Here is a 14,913-nt window from a genome sequence, read left to right on the forward strand (position 1 = left end):
TCAACCTTCAGGTCTAATTCCTTAATTATTTCAAAAGGCATAAAAATATTGGAACACTAGAATCAATCATGCAATTTTTTAATGTTTTACTATTTACTAGGATACTCAAGAAAAATGGTTCAATATTTCCTAAACAATGATTTATAAAGCTATCCAAAAACATTTGGGCAATTTGAGACACAACTACTTTGGTTTCTTTATATTTTACCTTTTCTTCACTACTTTCCTTGGGAGTATGGCTTTCATTATAATTACATTTCACCTTTTCATAAACACTTCCTATCCATGCTATGGCTTTATTTTTGTGTTTAGGGATTCTTAATAACTCAGAAAAAGGAACCTTGATAGTGATCTATGACAAAACAACAAGCATATCTATAGAAGAATCAGAGGGAACATCAATAGTCACACCCCTTTTTTCATAATGTTTTTCAAGAATACTTACAACACCCTGATGATTCTTGTCACTTACATTTAGCACTTTTGATGTTTTATGCTCCAACTTCTTAGGACCATCATTTTGTAGTTTAGCAACCTTGGATTGTCCATTTTCCTTGGTTCCTATTTCTTGTTGGTAGCTTTGACCTTTAGAGCAGGAACCTCTTTAGGCTTCACAACTTCCCTTTTCTTAGGATCAACCTTCTTGATAGATATACTAGCCACCTTGCCACCATCAACACTGCGAGCCATATTTCTAGTTTGTACCTAAAATACCATGTTAGTGGTAATCAGATCAAGCTCTTCTCTAGAAGGTTTCCTTAATATCACCTCCTCTCTGGTAAATGCCATGTTATATATATTATCATCAACATCACTTTCTTCATCACAAAACACCTTCTATTGCATATCATTCTAAAATTTCCTTTGTTCATCTACATCCCTATCATGGTCATCACTGTCAAAATAATCATAATGTGACTCAAACATATTACATCCCACATCATCATTATTCTCTCCATGTTCCTGATGTTCTTCTAGATTAGTCTAATTTCTAGAAAATGACAAAGCTACCACACAATATTTAGGAGCATTTGGTAATTGACAAATACAACACCATGTAGGCTTAGCAGTGAATTCAGGATCATCTACATATTTACTAAATTTTTTGATAAGGGGTTAGGGGTGACCTTGTTATTTGTGTTCTTGGTAGGAGGAACACTAGGTTGACCATCCTTCCAAGTGGTATTATAAGGGAAAATTTGTAATCTATTTTATCTATTAAAATTGGATTGATAAGGGATCTTATTTTTAGTGGGATTTTTATCATTTTTTACCTAAGGAAGATTCAAACCCTTTATAGCATTTAGAACTTGACTCATCTCAGTAGGTTCTTGCTTTTTTCCTCCTACAAGATTGTGATCTTCCTTTCTATTTTCCTTACTCCCAAATAACGTAAGATCATCTCTTTTTCTTTCTAACCTCCCTAAAATTATCAAATTATTTTGTATATTTAGAGCAATTTTGAAAGCATCTCTTAAGGTCCCAGGCTCCTTATCTCTAAGTTGGTATGCCATTTTACCATCAAAAGAATTCAAGTAAGTGATCATACATATCTATTGGAGTTGATAAAATCCAACTTCGAAGATGCCCAAGATCACCTGCATGTGAAAACCTGTCAAAGGGAAGCCAAGGAAGGAAGAGCATGGAGTAAGGGAAAAACCCTAAATGGACATGATAGAGAAAATATGCAAACACAAGAAATTATGTATTTATAACAAGAATGTGTTGTTATATGAAAATACAATGAGGGAGCCCAAATATAAAGAGCTCCAAAAATCTCCTAGAACAAGCTATAAGATGCTAGGAGATAAGTGTGACAACTAAGCATACATCCACATGAGGTGAAAAGTCCTTGAACAAAGTGAGAGGATAAGTATGACTTAGGAGAGAACAAACTCCCATATTGTTAACAACTTATAAGAAACTCCTAGGCTACAACAAATAAATAAGATGCATTTACCTATGTGAGCTTAAATAAATAGAACAAATAATTAGTAATTAATTATTTACTTTAACACTCCCCCTTAAGTGCAACTTAGGGAAATGCCTTAAGCTCACAAAACTAAGAAATGTAGAATGCAGAATGGGTCCCGGTAACAAGGCCATGTTAGGTACCCATGTACAATGCAAAGAGATGCAACCTCTTAAAATGGGAAAGAGAGAAAACCACATGGGAAAAACCCTCCCCCAAAAAGAGGTAAGAACCTAGTGAAGAACTGAAAAAGCCTCCAACTAGGGAAATGTCCCTTAAAATAGGAATAAGGAGTGATCATGAAGAGCATCACTGAAGCATGAAGAAGCCACAAAATTTACCATTAGAAAGAAAATTTCTGATATGAAGAACCTCCATGAAAGAAGAAGGCATGAACCGAGCATGTCTATATGGTAGATGATCCATCTCACCAAAATGCATAGGTAGCCAGCCACTGTAATCGCCTTGTATATAGCATCAACCACTAAATACATAGCTCACACTAAAGAATCATCGAACCATGGATGCATTAGAACAACAACATAAGCCCCCCTTAATGCAGATGGGGTGAGATGATAGGTAACTGAGAAGGTGGGCCAAAGTTTCCTGCAAATGAACCAAGAATGATGAGAGAGGGAAATAGGTACAAACACCCATAAAGACACAGTCACAATGAATCTACATGGGGCTAATGTCATGGAAGGGACACTCACTTGACAAAGGGAGAATGCCTAAAATAGTAAACAATTATCCCCTCCATGGTGCTTTATGAAAATAGTGCATGTACAACTGACTCAAAACAATGTTCATGACCCCTAGAATGTAAGAGTGACACTTTATCTCAGTGTGATACATAAAAGTGCTTCAAAATGATAGCTACAATGATAAAAACTAAAAATAAGCTACAACAAAACAAAGTACATCTCAAAACAAAAGAAACCATGCCAGGAAAATGATCCTTGAACCTAAAACACTCAAGATATCCACCATATAGCAAAAAAGCCAAAAATATAATAGAAAGAGCATGGGCCAAAATCTAAGGAAAAGGACTATATTTCAAAAAAGTACACATAACCAGCTTTCCAGAAATATAATTTTTTTTAAAAACTAAGATGGGACACAAAAGATATGCATGTCGGAGTCAAAAAAACAACTTTGAACATCAACTTAAAAAAGGGCAATAAAAAAGCATCAAAATCTAAAAATACCTACACTAATGTCTCTATCTCAAAATTGGCTTTTCAGCACTTCTTTTGGATTGGAAAAATACCTCTGTATGCTCAAGTTATGGCCAAAAAATTGAAGGTAGGTCAAAAAAGACCTTGATGGAGAGGTGCAAGAAGGATGTTGATGCACTGCTGATGTCATGATGATGTCAGCATTTCACTATCCTAAATTTGATGACCTATTAGCTATTGGCACAAAAAAGAATGCCACATGGCAAGTGGTAATGTCAACAAGGTGACATGTCAGTGATGTGGCAGGGTCCACATGGAAAAGTGCCATGTGGCACCCATGCCACGTGTCACCCACTGACTCAGTCAAATGGCAAACAACTACGCAGATAGTGTTGACTATGCATGGGTGGTGGAAATAGGAAAAATGGAGTACTAAATTGAAGGTGGCAGGATCGCAGGAGGTTTTTTCCAGAGGAGAGGCATGGACAGGGTGGAGTCGCGCGATGTTGGGTGGTGCAGAGGAGGAGGTGCCGCTTGAGGGAGGGGCACACTAGCTGTAGTGGTTTGGTAGCCACACAACTGGATGTGGTGGACTGTGGGGTAAGTGCCAGTTGCATGCCCAAAATTATTATTTAAAAAAAAAAAAATCACTCAAATCATCCATACGACCATATGGTAGGCCTGCAAGCAAAAAATTTTTGCCTCCCGGAGCCCTGTCTCCAAAATTAATGAGTTTTATATGAATCCTAACTGAAAATGGCCTTTTGGATCTAATGGTAGCATTTGTTTGGGCTAAAAGTGCTCCAAAAATTTTCTATTCCCCTGATTTGAAGAAAAATGCACAAACAAACTAGGGTTTGTGACTTCAAATGACAGCTTCAAAAATCCTTCAACGAAGCAGCAGTAGGGAGGCTCTGATACCATGTTAGAGTTGATGAAATCCAACTCCAAAGATGCCCAAGATCACCTGCATGTGAAAACCTATCAAAGGGAAGCCAAGGAAGGAAGAGTGTGGAGCAAGGGAAAAAAACCTAAATGGACATGAGAGAGAAAATATGCAAACCCAAGAAATTATGTATTTACAATGAGAATGTGTTGTTATATGAAAATACAATGAGGGAGCCTGAATATAAAAAGCTCCAAGAATCTCCTAGAACAAGCTAGAAGATGTTAGGAGATAAGTGTGACAACTAAGCATACATCCACATGAGGTGGAAAGTCCTTGAACAAAGTGAGAGGATAAGTATGACTTATGAGAGAACAAAATCCCATATCGTCAACAACTTATAACAAACTCCTAGGCTACAACAAATAAATAAGATGCATTTACCTAAGTAAGCTTAAGTAAATAGAATAAATAATTAGTAATTAAGTATTTACTCTAACAATATCTTATCATCAACTCGCATGGTTTGCATCATCTTGTACATCCTCTTCTAAAATCTAGTGTTGAAGTTAGTAACAAACTTATTATGTAACTTCTTAATGTTTTTGAACTCACCTAAGTTATAACTCAGGTTCTATTTATCACCATATTGTTCCTTGAAATGGTACTCAATATCTTTCCAGTCTATAATAAATGATTCAAGAAGCCTCTTGAACCATTCTCTAACATCTTTAGTTAATGACTGAATAAATAACATCATGATAACATCTTTAGGCTCAACCTCATAATCACTCATCATGTCAAGAAAATTCCTCAAATGATCCTCACAAGTGATAGCATTATTTCCAACAAGTTTAGGCAATCTTTTCCTCATTTCTTATGGAATGGGGTTAGGGAATCTAGGAAACCCATCAAAACGTATCTACCTATAACCCTCTAATTGAATAGGTCTACTTTGCAATTCATTCTTAAGGTTATTGAAAATATTTCTTTTAGTGTTGTTCAAAATATTACTAGTAATAGAATCTGCAAAAACTTTATTAAGATCCATTTTCTGTGATGAATAAGACATGGAAAAAGAAGGCCATTTAATAGTTCTTTGATTTACATCATTTGACCTATTCTTTGCATTATCATTAGGTATAGCTGTAGATTGTTTCCTAGTATTTTCTAAGAATTTTATCTTATTATTCATCTCAGCTATAGTTGCCTCATTTTCTACAATTTCTAATCTCTTGGCTAAAGCATCTTTCTCCTTCCTCTTGTTTTCCAACTCAAGATTAGAAGGTGACATAGAATATTGAATTTGAACAATCTTTACTAGTTCTTTGATCTTAATACCAACTCCTTTATGTTTTCCCTTATCCTTAACACCTACAACATGTTCTATATCTCTTGTCTTGTGGTTTTAAACTTCTAGAACCTTATAACTCTTAATCTATTGTATTACAAGACCTTCAGGATTCACATCTTGGTTTTCTAACATCTTTTGCTCTTGCAATCTAAGTTGTTCAACTTGACCTACAATTTTAGGTTCCCAAGCATTGGCTTCTATTTCATTTTTCTTTCTCAAGGTAGAAATTCTCCTAAGTAGTGTCTACTTTTCTTCAAAAGATTTCATGATCTTTTCTTCCCTTTCCTTTTGAAATTTCCTATCAATAGCTTCTTACTTAGTAAGCTATATTCTCAAAATCTAGGAATGGTAAACTCTGAACTAGAAGTTTTTTCATCATTAAAACTCTCAGGCTCTAAGTGTTTAGGTCTTACTCTTTTAGGAGAGAAATCTGACATGAAAGGGTTCCTACTATGTTGAAAATGATCATTACTATCTCTAGCATCCAAATTAAATGCATGTGGTTACACAACCTTTTCCTAGCATACTACTTTATGAGTGTTATAGAAATCATCATCAGATAAAATTGGATGAGATCTAGGACCTTTGCAAGAGGGTTCCCTTTCAGTAGTAGAAGGGTAAACATTTTCTTTTCCTTGCTACTTGCTCCTGGGAATAGTTTCCTCTCTGCAATTGAGCCCCTTTTACAGCCCATTTTTTCTTTCCTTTAGGAGGAAGATCAGTCTATAACTTAATTACTAAATTTTTCTTCAAATTTTCTTGCATATTTTTGACACTTCCCATGATCTAAATTTTTTCTTAAACTTGACTTTGGTTAAAACCTTTTGAGTTGCCACCCACCTAGGAAAAAATAATGCAATAACTTGTTGATCTAATGAAACTATCACATGATAATATGAATAAGACTGACACATAGAAAGAAACCGATCATAGTTGGTTCTAGGATTGCAACCCTTTCTTGATAGATGAGACACCCTTGTGAGGACTATACACATTTTTGTACACCTGTGATGTGGGGATTTTCTCTTTTCTTTCAAATTATCAAGGTTTTTCACTAGAAAAGTCCACTAAAACCATGGGTAATTACCAAGGAGTCTGAAAAATTGAACACTGACACAACTAATGCAACTGTAGTGATGTTTACACATAAGCATGTGTTGTACAATCCCTAATAGAGTTGCCAATTTTGTTGGCTCCTGATTTAACAGTAATTATTATTATCAATAGACAACAAAATTCATTCAACCTGGAGATAGATAATAATCATATTTAGAATAATAAATTGTTTCTTTGAGCCAACTTTACAAAACATAAATGCTTTCTACACTTTTGGCTCTGCAAGACTAAGGCGGGAGTACCTTAGGGATTCCAATATTTTCTTAACTCTTACCCTTAATCCCTAACATTACAAATATGGTTCAATTTCTCTAATATATGTGAAACCAATCATGCACTATAGCAGCTAACAATACCTCATGAACTTCCACAAATAGATGATGATCACCCTTATACACTGGACACAATATTTGACTAATTTAGATTTGAATATAGATTGGGTAGATGTAGCATAATTTACTTCCATTTATCTATGATTTATATGACCAGTGCCTTATCCATTGTTACACAGAGTCAATTATTAGTAGGGATCTAATTCAAATAACTTGTAAATGAATTTATCAATTATAATCATCAATTCCCATTCTTATGAAATATCCCTCTTATAAACTCACAAACCCTACTAATTTATTGAAGCACTTCCTTAATTCCTTGAATCAAAAGAAATAATAGAATCAGTATACAACCTATCTAGATTGCATTCAATCAATTAAACCTTATTTAACTAATCTCAAAGTAAACAAACTCATAAATTGGAGACAAAAACTGATAACATAGATATAGTGTATCCTTTGAACAAACTAATACAATAACCAATATAAATTCAATGAATCTTAGAATATCTTGCCGATTTTGTCATTGATATATATCATCAGACAGTACCAAATGTCAAAGTAAACTCTAAAACAACTACACACAAGTGGATCAACTATACTTTTCTTGAACAAAAACAAAAAATTATACAATTTTTTTGGAACTTTCTCTAACCTTGGGATCTCACTTATATGGGGTGAGATGCAATAAGCTTCAGGTATATAGAACTGGCAACTTTCCTTTAGATAGAAGATTTTTATATTTTGTTATTGTCATAAAGGAAAAAATTTTGTGTAATAGAAAAGATTTTGTATCATAACATTCCTTTGTGGGACCAATTTTCTGTTCCACCTAGTGATATGCTTTCTTTGCCTGAAAAGAGCTGATGATTGGCCTTTCTACTATTCTAAATCCTCATAATATGTGGCCATCAAGTGTGCCAGTGATGTATTTGGCTATGATGTTTGCAAGTTCACCTCAACTCTGGCATCTTCACTTGTATCATCATTTACTATTAAAGTAATACTTATTTTATCTGCCTGTATTGCCATTTCATCAATTTGGGCCTCTGTGCCTACAAATGTAACTTGTTGCTCACCTTTATTCTCTTCCTCCTTTTGATCTTTGGATGGTGCATCAATTATCTATATATCATGTTGTTCAATCTCCTCATCATCATTAGTTTCAACATCTTCTAACTGTTCACTGGGAGCAATATCTACCACCCACTTGTCAAAAAGTGTGTCATCTGGCCAATTGAACTATAGAATATCAAGTTGTTTCTTAATCACATATTCAAATACTTTGTCAATTTTAATGAAATCTTTCTTTAAAGAATCAAAGAATAATTGGGCTTTTACAATTTCCTCGGTAGTAGCTAACCAACATACATATCTATTTTCATTTATGACTCTTTTCATCCTTAGATAAAATAAGTCATCTAATTCTTTGGCCTATTCTTCTCTACTTTTCAATTTATTCTTCTTATCTAAAACATGCAAAAATAAGCCAAAATAAACACTCTTGTATTTATCCAAGTAGCTAACAATTCTCCTTTGTACCTCAACTCTTTTATCATCAAACTCTAAGAGATCATTAAAAACATCATAAGTTTTTTCTATATAATCATGTGAAAAATTGATAATAGAAAAACATAAAAAAGTGACCTTATTTCTCCTCTTATTCCACTTATTAACAATTAGCTTCAAAGCTTAATCACTTGCCTTTATTTCATCCCATATGTTCACTGTATTTTCTAGTTGATCATAAAAAAAGGGCCATTCAATCTTATCAACCAAATAGATGAGAGCCTTTCTCAAATTATCCTCATATTTCACATTTAACTCTACATGTAATGCCCACAATTTTCACTTCTCCTCTTAAAAATCTTTAGCTTTATAATACTGTGGCCTCTATAGTGTATCAAGAACCTCAATAAGGGGAGTAGATTTAAAAGGCTCCACTGTTGGGTGAGGATATGTGATGCTTAGCCTAGTAGACTGTCCCATCATCTTATTCTCAAGTTCAATTCTCCTTTGAACTTCTTTATTGTAGGCTTCCATTATCTTTTCAAATTTATTTTGCAATTCAAACATTGCCTTTTCTTCTCTTTCAGTTGTGGCTAAATTCAAACTAGATATTTCCTTGCCCAGACATGCAGCTTCTACATTAGTAGTATCTTCTACCATTTTGACAATTAGTGTGCCTATTAATCTAGTATTATCAGGTTGGGAGGAGCTAGTCCTAGACCCTTTCCTTACCAACCAAATGACTAATGTAGCCTATTCATCACTAAATTTGGCACCTTTTATTTCTTTATTCACTTGATCCTCTATATTTAATTTTCCTAAAATAGAAATAAAACTAGGGCATCTGCTATATCCCAATTTGATAGAAGCAAAACACTAGATTCTTTTATCATTTGTCTCCCCTACTTAGAGGTCATGTTCTTGAATTCTTGTGTCATTTCTTCTTTGATCTGACTTTTTTCATCTACCTCTTCCATCTCTAGATGCTCTACTCTCAATTTATTACATCTTTCTTCAAACATTTTCATATTTTTTCTCCAAAAAAAACTGATGGAAGGCTCTAGATTTAACAAAATCATCATCAGATATGAATTCATGGCAGGCTTGCTCCATGACAGGGTCCAATTCCCTTCCTTTGTAATTTTCCATAGTCAATTCAAGGATTGGCATTAGAGGCTCCTGAGGATTTCCCTCATCTAACTCTACTTGGGTAATGAATACTCCCCCTTGGGATCCTAATTATTCAATTTGCTCCTTGGTGAGCTGCTCATCTCTAATCTATAATGAGGATTGAGTAGGTGAGTATTCCTCCTTATGAGGAGTATGTTCTCTTATTATTCTTTACCTTCTAGGAGAGGATTCATTAGGTCTTTCTTCCAAGACAACACTAGTTGACCTTATTATTTGTTTTTCATTGTCAATAATGGCCACCTTATTCTAAATTACATTATAGCCAAATCTTTTCCAGAAAATCAACTACTCTTTTCCAACTGCTAGAGTGAATGTCAATCTCCTCATGACCTTTGTGGCTTTGCCTAGAAAATAATTGATTGAAAAATATTTTTTCTCATTCATTACTTCCATGGTTGTATAAAAATTAGCCATGAGTTTATTTATTTTTTCTACCTCAGTTTTTGCATTACCTAGAGGCTCGTAATCTTTATCAAAACAATGAATAAATTCTAGAACTCGAGAGAAAACTCTCCATTTTTCCTTCTTAATCTCCTTCTCTTGTAAAGATAACTCATTCCCAATTATATCTTCAAGGAAATAAAGCTCATGCTTGATGGTACCAACTTTAGCACTTGATTTAAAAACATTATTGTAAAATCTCTCAGAAGCATAAAAACAAGGATGAGACAACCATTTTGTACTGATCTAAGAATTTATGCAAGAAAAACCATCCATCTTTTGTGATCAAAATTGGTGAAATATAGTACAAGTCATAAATCTGAGCCATTATATACATAAAATTTATTGGTATAAAATTCTACTCATCCTTGCCAAAAACCCTACATAAAGTCATGTATATTTCTACACCTTGGGAAGTGAAAATTTCCTTCTTAAAAGGTTCCCTAGTAGAATCTGTGACCATTGACAATTTCCCAGTTAAGCCGATGTGTGTCCTCAGTGCACCTTGCCTAATCTTATCCCTCTTGGATAGGTATTCCTTTTCCAGTCTTGGCAGGTCAATGGGTATAAGATAATCTAAAAAGCTTTCTAGGCTAAAAACTTCCCTAATCTCCTTAGCATTAATACTCAATAAACACTTCCCATCCAATCTTTTTACAATTCTGGCCGTAGAATCATAATTTTGGGCAATGGCCATGAGTAAATCAACATCCACAAATACACTAGGGACCACTAGTTTCCCTATATAAAAATTCCAAATGTTTGCATGGGGGCAAACAAGTTTAATTCTGAAAACCACTTTTTAGAAAGGAAAAGCCTTAATTTGGTAGTAATTGTATCCCTAAGAAAATTTCCTTTATCATATAAATCATCTGCTATCATGAGCCTAGGGTTTAAAGGAATCAACTTTTTCGCCTAGGCTAACTCATTAGGAGACTCAAGTAATAATTCAAGAAGGTCATCATGTATATTTCTACTAGCATAGTCTACCTGACCCAAGAATGCTTTCTTTGGAGGCATGATGGACACAAATCACAAAATACTAGAATGCTTTTGATACGTAGTGACCTGAGAAACTTACTTGGCTCTTCATACTTTTATGTTTGCAATTCTATAACACACTAGAATTACAAAAAATAAATTCACTTTCTAATTACACAAAGCACAATTCCTCAATAGCTTTGAGCTCCTTGGAAATCTAAAAATTTGTTTGTGTATTAAAGAAATACAAAATATTGGTAATATACTCTATTTCTAGTTCACATGTGGGCTCTCAATCTCCATAAATGAACTATATAGAAAATTGGGTGGTATGACCTTCTATTTTAAAACCACGCTACCAATTTCTAAAAAAATCTGACAATCTAGGAACAAAATCATAAATGACTCAGCTTCCACTTGCCAAGTTGGTAGTCAATCCAATAAAAATCCTTTGCATACCCATTTCTCTTTACTATTGGTAATTTGTTCTGGACCCACTGGCAGTCATGAACACATGTCACCTTGTCATTATGTTGCTATGCATAATCCACAAGTAGCTTTTTGATGCGATATAATGACTATCATTGATTCATTCCTAATCTAACAATGTGTATTTTGCAAGTGTTTTAATGTGACTATGGTGGGCCCTTTTTTTTTTTTACTTTTGTCACCATGCCGCTGCCATTAAAGATTGAACAATTTTGTATAGCAACTTAGTGCCTACCATAGATGTGTTTTGATCTAATGATTTCCATTTACATATGTCACATTCTAAATGTGATTCCACATAACATGTGACACACCACTATTTTGACATGCTGGCAAAGTATATATAATATTTACACCTTTTTGCAATATTCATTAAAATCATGTTCCACCATGTCTGGTCTTTTTCAAGAAGGTGCTATGTCACTACCAAATTCTTTATAATAATTGAGCACACAAAATATGCACGTTCTTAATGTTGGTACCATATTAATTGTTGCAAATGTGTCAAGATGATTACATGGCTTATTGATGATAAGAGAAATTTTTGGTACCCACTTTTTAATATGAACCATTTCTGTGTTTCAATTTTCCCAGTAGGGTGCTATGTCACTACTGACAAAATTCCTTCATATTCCAATGGTGACATAGCGACCACCTTAAAACTTTAAGAAAATTCGGTGCTAAGAAATACCACACATTTCTACCTTTATCACTGCATTCGATGCTTCTAACCATGCATCATAATCACACAACCATATTAATAACAAAAACATTTTATGATGCCTGTCCCTTTTATTGATTTCACCTCTTCTCACTTTCCTAGGAAGGCACTATGTCACTACTAGAGGGATTCTTGCATTTTCCATTCATGACATAGTGACCTCTAGGATTTCACAAAAAGTGATAATGAAAAATGAATCATATTCTAGCTAGTCCCCTTTTTTGATATCTAACATTTTTGACATCCAGTCACACCACTGGGAATTTTAAAAAAAATTAAAATCACGGCACCCATTTTTTAGAAATTCACCTCACCATCTTTCTATTTCACGATGGTCACCATGTTGCATAGGATAAAGTCCTTACAGTTTGTGATAGTGACATGACAACCACCATATATCTAAAGAGAGATCTGATAGTAAAAACAATTTCAAGAAAATGAAACTGAAAAGGAAGAATTTAAACGGTCTCCCGAAAGAATATGCCAATTTCAAAAATGATTCGCATGCTTAAAATTTTCAAAATAAAAGCACATGACCTAATAAGTCTACTTAGGGTGAAATTTTTTAATTTAATAGGGTTCTTCCTAGGGCTAGCCAACTTTGAAAAAGGTCAAAACCTAACTTGCAAGATTTATACAAGTCTATCTGATTTTGCAAACCTATTTTGTGGGAAAAATTTTGCACTGTGGAAAATCAAACCATTAGCTTCTTTCAAGAGAGGGGGCATGCTACACCCTTAATATTTGTGTATATAGGGTTATGAATAGTCAACTTGTGGCTATCTTAATCTTTAATTAAGTCATGTTATCATTATTATATTATTATTTATGTAGGTAGGTCAGCCTAGGTGTTATGTAGGGTTGTGTCTATTCAACCTAAGCATAATTAGGCATTTATAGGAGGTTGTGAGTCTTATTTCAACATCATATTGTGAAGTGTGTTCTCAATGAAGATATTTGGAGATTGCCCCCCTCAAAGTGGCCTATTGCTATCAGTTATTATCAAGTATTTATATAATATTTCATATTATTTCTTCTATTTTGCAAGTTATTTCATTACATAACAACACATTTTTGTTCAGTACTTGCACTCTGTGTTTCTACAATTTTTACCTCTGGGGACACACTTGATGTATCTATTTTCTTTTTCCCTTTTGTTTCCATATTTTCCTTTTCAATTTAATTATTTATCACCAATACATAATTTATGCATAAATTAGTTGCCATGGTGGAACTCTTCAATATCTTCTTCAAGTCATCATCTATCAAGGGATTGATGTTCTAAGCAAAATTGTTAGAAACATCCTTGATTTTTACTATGTCTTGCTGAGTTAATTGGTCTTCATGTGGTGAAATTTTGCTCAACACTTGTACCTTAGGTACACTTTGATCATCTTTCTACTCCTCTTCAGCTATGGCCTCTTCTCCTATTGTTTCTTTAGTGCCTTCCATATGACCATCCTTGTGGTATTTGATGCTTGTTGTATTGTCTCTTTCTCAGTTTTCTTAGGTTCTTGCAATGCTTGCTCACCTTTCCCTGTGATTGTTGGAGTGGGTAACTTGTAAATAAATCTTCATATTTCTTTACTCTTAGTTACCACATCCTCTATATTTTTCTTTAATATACTGAATGCTCTATCTTTTGGAGTAAATTTACCTTTATGTAACTCCATAGCCTCATCTATCATTATCTTTGGTAATTTAGGCATGACTTGGGCTAAAGTGGCTTCCCTGATCTATCTTTCTATTTATAGACAATATTGCCATTTATGCTTAACTCGGTCATAAAGACTCTTAGTTAATGAGTTGGAAAGCTCTATAGGAGTTGATTTGAATGTAGTCATCATCACATATATGGCTTCCTCTATATTATTTTGTTCATCTTTTCCTATCTTATTAAAATATATGTGTGCAAAACTAGATAAATCTACATTTAATTTTATATTGGCACACAAATTATCTAAATTAGAGGAGGGACTTTGGCTTACCACCTTGAATTAAACCATGTCATCTAAATCAGTCTTCTCATTTGACTCATCAAGAGCTACATATTTCCTCCTTTCATATGTTTTCTTCACTGGTTGTCTTGGCTCTACTAAAGCAATAGTCCTTTTTGCTTTAGGTTTCTCAGCAATCTTGACTTGTTTAGTGGATGCCCTTATGTTAGTCCTAGTAATAGGAGCTACTAGCTTTTTTTTTGTGATAGTTTTACAATCTTCTTCTTGGGTTTCTACATAGTATGCTCCTTTGCCTTTCTTTTATTTTTAGCAGGCTTGGGTGCTTCCTTGAATTCTTCTCCCTCGACACCTTCTTCATGAGCTCCCTCATCTTCTCATTGTCCTTGAGTAATTTTTAAAGGGTCTTGGACTTGTTCTTCCTCTTCTTCATCTCTCCCTTTGCCAAATCATTCATTTAGCTTCTTCATATGTTTATTCTTCTTTCTTACAACATAAGTTGTCTTCAAAACAATAAATTTTAATTTAGGACTTGGCTTCCTCATAATACCCAAATGAGGTGGCACTTTTATCTATTTCCTCTACCAGTAAGGCTATTATAGCTATTGATGCATCATCAATATTTATCTCATATAGCAATGGTTTAAGCCATCTGATCCTAGGTAGGACTGCCTGCACATATGTATAATCAACATCAACTAGAAAGAAAACATCATCATAATGTTTCTCAACTAGTGACACTGGAATCCTTAACCTTTTCTTCATAGACTTCTTAAAGTCTTCAAAAT

The 14,913-nt window shown here is 34.0% G+C and overlaps 1 pseudogene; it reads right to left on the bottom strand.

Moving 5' to 3' along the window:
• The window catches only part of LOC149576799 (phenylalanine N-monooxygenase-like), a 44,494-nt pseudogene extending 35,487 nt beyond the window's left edge, over positions 1 to 9,007 (bottom strand).
• Between the last annotated feature and the right edge of the window lie 5,906 nt (positions 9,008 to 14,913).

This window comes from Cupressus sempervirens, chromosome 1 (genome assembly GCF_028749045.1).
Source record: "Cupressus sempervirens isolate cs-2001-9-10 chromosome 1, ASM2874904v1, whole genome shotgun sequence".
NCBI lineage: Eukaryota > Viridiplantae > Streptophyta > Pinopsida > Cupressales > Cupressaceae > Cupressus > Cupressus sempervirens.